Source organism: Oryza glaberrima, chromosome 8, assembly GCF_000147395.1.
Source record: "Oryza glaberrima chromosome 8, OglaRS2, whole genome shotgun sequence".
In the NCBI taxonomy this organism is placed as follows: domain Eukaryota; kingdom Viridiplantae; phylum Streptophyta; class Magnoliopsida; order Poales; family Poaceae; genus Oryza; species Oryza glaberrima.
Window position 1 is genome coordinate 8,937,346 of NC_068333.1, and position 6,127 is coordinate 8,943,472.

General features: G+C 41.7%; 1 pseudogene; it reads right to left on the reverse strand.

Annotated features, from left to right (window-relative positions):
* Nucleotides 1–1,272: 1,272 nt before the first annotated feature.
* Nucleotides 1,273–4,547, reverse strand: LOC127781709 (uncharacterized; annotated as a pseudogene).
* Between the last annotated feature and the right edge of the window lie 1,580 nt (nt 4,548–6,127).

Here is a 6,127-nt window from a genome sequence, read left to right on the forward strand (position 1 = left end):
GCGCGGCGTCGTGTCATGACGAGGTCGGCGTCGGCGTCTGAAACTCAGCGGCCGGCGGCAACCGAGAGGGAGAGAGAGAGATCGAGATCGGAGAGAGGGATCGAGAGGGAGGCGGCGCGCGGCGGCTCTCACCCCAGAGATGCGGCGGTGGCGAAGGAGGCGGAGGCAGCGGCGACGACGACGAGCGCGAGACGACGGCGAGATACGGCGGTGGCGTCGGCACGGGGATGCCCTAGGCAGTGACGGCGAAGGAGAAGCCGAGAGAGATCGATCGGGCTAAAACTTCTAAGTGTTGGTGGAGAAGACGAGGGCGCGCATCGGGAATATATATAGCCCTAGATCTTTAGTCCCAGTTGATGAGAACAACCGGGAGTAAAGATATCTTTACTCCCGGTTGTTCTCATCAACCGGGACTAAAGATATTTTCCCGCTATTTCCAAATTCTTTTTAAACCCGGTTAGGGTTAAGAACCGGGACTACTGATAAGCGCACTGAATATTATTTTCCATTACATATGTGTTTCTAAAATAGAAGATAATGCATTACAATTATTTAAAGTACAAAGATTAATGACAATTACTTCGAAAAATTATTGTTGTTTGTAATAAATTAAGTGGACAAAACGTAATAAGAAAATATATGATTTAAAATTAATAAAAATTCTAATAATCATATATACTTAGCATATGAATGATATTATTAAATTGGTAAAAACTCTAATTAACATATGTATATACATAGGGCATGATTTAAAATTAATAAAAATTGTAATAATCATATATAATTAGCATATGAATGATAGTAAATTAATTGTTAAAACTCTAATTAACATATGTAAATGCCACATGCATGATTTAAAAATTTTAAAAATTCGAATAGTCATATATAATTAGCATATGAATGATAGTAAATTAATTGTGAAAAACTCTAATTAACATATGAAAATGCCACCTGCGTGATTTAAAACTTTGAAAAATTCAAATAGTCATATATAATTAGCATATGAATGATAGTAAATTAATTGTTAAAAACTCTAATTAACATATGAAAATGCCACCTGCGTGATTTAAAACTTTTAAAAATTGTAAGTATCGCATATAACTAGCATATACATGATTTAAAATTGTAAAAACCTCTAATAATCATGCGTAATTAACATATGCCATACAAAAATTTGATTTATATGGATAATAAATACATCCAAAATAGTTTACATCGTGTACACAATAATTACGGCAATACATCGGCGGTGACAGTTAACCGCACGTACTTTCTCCTCACTAATGTTCCCTCCTTGTGATCGCTACGTGAGTAAGGGGTGTCTTCATTTGATAGGAGGATGCTAGGGTCAATCGTCACCGTGAAAGGGGGTTGCCCATCCAACTGATCGTAATCCTCGTCAGTCTTGTCCTCAACTCCGATGATTTTTCTTTTGCCTAGGAGAACCACGTGACGCTTAGGCTCGTCAGGCCCTCTGCCCTTCTTTCCTTTGCTCGACATGTCCTTCACGTAAAAGACTCGCGTTACATCATTGGCAAGGACAAAAGGTTCGTCCGAGTATCCAACCTTGTTAAGGTCAACCGTTGTCATCCCACTGTCATCAATCATTACGCCTCCACCAGTCAACCTAACCCATTGGCATCGGAACAGAGGGACCTTGAGAGGACCATAGTCAAGTTCCCATATGTCCTCGATGGCACCTTAATACGTGCCAGTTGTTCCATCGTGTCCCATGGCATCGACACGAACAGCGCTGTTTTGGTTCGTGCTCATCATGTCTTGGGCTCTCGTGTAGAATGTGTACCCATTGATCTCATATCCCTGGAATGTCGTGATCGACCCAGACGGTCCCCTCGCCAGGAAGACAAGTTGTTGGTTGATTGACTCGTTACCCATGAGATGTTGTCATATCAACGTGGGGAAAGTATCAATGTGATGCCGTGTAATCCATGCATCGGACTTACCGATGTTCCTGGCGCGAACTAGAGCCAAGTGCTCCTCGATGTAAGGAGCTACCAATGAAGATTGTTGCAGAACCATGGAATGGGCTTTACGGAATAAATTGTTGTCTACCATCATTATTGCTTTCCTTCTGAGAGTTCCCTTTTCCCGTAGTCTCCCTTCATGGCGTGATTCAGGTACCCCGATTGGGCGAAGATCTTCGATAAATTCTACGCAAAATTCGATGACCTCCTCTGTTCCATAACCCTTGGCGATGCTTGCCTCTGGACGAGCACGGTTACGAACATACTTCTTCAGAACGCCCATGTACCTCTCGAAAGGAAACATGTTGTGTAGGTACACAGGTCCGAGAATACTGATCTCTTTCACAAGGTGACAAAGCAGATGCATCATTATATTGAAAAATGAAGGTGGAAATATCAATTCAAAACTAACGAGACATTGCACCACATCATTCTGAAGGGCTTCTAATCTATCCGGATCGATGACCTTCTGCGTAATTGCGTTCATGAATGCACATAGCTTTGTTATTGTTGCCCGGACATTATCTGGAAGGATACCCCTTATTACAACTGGTAGCAGTTGTGTCATCAACACGTGACAGTCATGAGACTTTAGGTTTGTGAACTTCTTCTCCTTCGTGCTTATTATTCGCTTGATATTCGTGGAGTATCCAGACGGTACCTTTATGCTCTCCAAGCATTCAAACATATTTTCTTTCTCTGCCTTGCTAAAAGTGTAGCTGGCTGGACTCAAGTAATGGCTTCCTTTCTCCTTTGGTTCCGGGTGAAGATCGCCGCGTTGTTCCATATGCTTCAGATCATTACGTGCTTCCAGTGTATCTTTCGACTTTCCGTATACACCTAGGAAGCCAAGAAGGTTTACGCAAAGGTTCTTTGTGAGGTGCATCACGTCGATTGCGTGGCATACGTCCAAGAATTCCCAATAGGGTAACTCCCAAAATATAGAGTTCTTTTTCCACATCGCCGCATGACCATCTTCGCTCTCTATAGGCTGGCTTCCAGGCCCCTTTCCGAACACTACTTTAAGATCTTTAACCATAGCAAACACTGTTTTCCCGTTGCGATGTTTAGGCTTCGTACGGTGGTCAGCCTTATGTTCGAAGTGCTTGCCTTTCTTCCGCACCGGGTGGTTTGTTGCAAGGAATCGACGATGACCCATGTATACAACCTTCCTACAGTGCTTAAGATACGTACTTTCTGTTTCATCCATACAGTGAGTGCAAGCCTTGTACCTCTTGTTGGATTGTCCGGATAGGTTGCTAAGTGCAGGCCAATCGTTGATGGTTACGAACAGCAGCGCTCGTATGTTAAACTCCTCCTGTTTGTCCTCGTCCCACACGGGGACACCTTCCTTCTTCCACAACAGCTTAAGATCTTCGACCAGTGGTCTTAGGTACACATCGATGTCGTTACCAGGTTGCTTGGGGCCTTGAATAATAATCGGCATCATTATGTACTTTCTCTTCATGCATAGCCAGGGGGGAGGTCGTAGATACACATCGTAACGGGCCAAGTGCTATGGCCACTGCTCATCTCTCCAAAAGGATTCATGCCATCCGTACTCAAACCAAACCGTATGTTTCGTGCGTCCTTTCCAAATTCTTTAAATTTTCTGTCTATGTTTCGCCACTGCGAACCATCGGCGGGGTGTCTCAGCATCCCGTCCTGTTGACGCTCTTCAGCGTGCCATCGCATCATTCTAGCATTCCCCTTGTTCTTGAACAAACGCCTTATCCGTGGTATTATAGGGAAATACCACATCACCTTAGCAGGAATTCTCTTCTTTGTTAGCTGCCCGTCAACTTCTCCTGGATCGTCTCGTCTAATCTTGTATCGTAGTGCTTTGCAAACAGGGCATGCTTCTAGGTTCTCATACTCCTCACCGCGATATAGGATACAATCATTCGGATATGCGTGAATCTTCTGAACTTCCAGTCCTAGCGGGCAAACTATCTTCTTAGCCTCGTACGTTGTCTCGGGCAATTTGTTTCCCTCCGGAAGAATGTTCTTGACGAGTTTCAATAAATCGCCAAATGCCTTGTCACTAACCCCATTTTTTGCCTTCCATTGCAAGAACTCCAGAGTGGTATCCAACTTTTTGTGCCCCTGCTCGCAACCTGGGTACAACGAAGTTCTGTGGTCCTCTAACATCTTGTCCAATTTATGGGCTCCCTTTTCACTTTCGCAGTCCTCCTTGGCGTCCTGCAACATCTGACCAAGATCATCCGCAACGTCGTTACCATCAGCATCCCTTTCCTCCTCACTTGTTTGATTTCCTTCAAATCCAACGTATTGAGCAAAGTCCGGAATATTGTCGTCTTCCACTTCATCTTCTTCCATTTCAACACCTTGCTCTCCGTGGGATGTCCAACAATTATAGCTTGGCATGAACCCCGACTCAAACAAGTGGAAATGAATAGTCCTGGATGCAGAATACTCCTTCTGATTGTTACACTTATTGCATGGACAACAAATAAAACCCCTTTGCCTGTTAGCTTCGGCCACTCTCAAAAAATAGAGCACGCCGTCAATATACTCTTTGGACCGCCGGTCAGCGTACATCCATTGCCGATCCATCTACATGAGTCGAAAAAAAATCGTACAAAAATAATTATTCTTACAATAATGACAGTCATACAATAATTGTAAGATAATTACAAACTATTTCAACAGTCATACAATAATGACATATCTTTATTCATACAAAAATCATAAAATATTACACCAAATAATTCTTATTTACTATTTCTAAAGTTTTAAACTAATTTTAATGTGTTTTACTTCTTTTAATTTTCATTTTAGTTTGTTTTCTAGTATTCAAGATTAACTTTCACTATAGTTTTCCTTCTCAACTATTTTATAAAACCTTCTTTAGCAAATCAACTAAATTTCTATATATTCTTTCTTCCCCACACAAATTTTCTCCCTCATCAACTTACAACTAAATTTTGGAGACAAAAAAGTGTGCAAAACATAGCTGCAAATGTAATATGACAAAAAAAACATTGGAGGATGAAGTTGCAAACCTTTTAGGCACCTCCGATTTGTATGTAATCGCCAAAATAAATTCACTAGAAATTTTGGCATGACCTCCCCTCTTTTTTGAAGAAATTTTGAAGCTTGCTCGGGCAGCTGGAGGAGGAAGAAGACATATATATAGGGGTGGGACTTTAGTCCCGGTTGGTGTTACCAACCGGGGCTAAAGATCCCCGGGATCTTTAATCCCTGACAGCATTTGAACCGGGACTAAAGATCAAATTTGCCCGTTACCCTTTTTAACCAGACTAAAGATCATCTTTAGCCCCGGTTTTTATTGCATCCGGGACTATTGTGGAATTCGGCCGACCGACGAAAGATGGTTTCTCCACCAGTGTAACTAGGGTTTGTTTGTTTTTGCATTAAGTTCTCTTCGGCTTAACTATGTTGTAGTTTTTCAATGTACTTTGACAATATCCTTTTATATTTTGACCGTGATGTTGATATGATAAATCACCTTTTTAAAAGGCTAGCGACAGGTTCAACATAAATTCTCAACTTGAGCATCTTCAAGCGAAATATGTGGGCACCGGGCATGCTGACTTGAACCATTTGTAAGTTATCTTTTTTCTAAAATAAAGAATATCTAGTTGGGAATGTAGTAACTATTATTAACAATTTCTTTTATTGCAGTGAGTGGGCTCTAAACATCCAAAGAGATAGCTATGCATCCTATATTGGGCACTATCCGGTGCTGGCATATTTTGCCATTGCTGAGAACGAATCAATTGGAAGAGAGCGTTACAATTTTATGCAGGTATGTTTAAAGGCTGCTTCTTACAACCACATATACTTAGTAATAGTTAAAATTATGTCAAACCTATCTGTTCTATAATTATTAATGTATGACTGCTCCTAAAATAGGAAAACAGTGAAATAAAGTCATTATATTGAATATGTAGTGCATCTGTCCATATGGGTAGCTCATCAAAATGGAGCATAGCATTATGAGTCCAACTACGTGTGCAGACAATCTCACAAGTGCATGACCAAAGTTGACATAATCACTGAACTGTGTTAGTCTCATGTTACTGGTTCCGGGGGCGCGGGGGCGGATCCAACGTGGGTGAGGGGGGGACTTCAGTCCCCCCTACACTCACAAGACC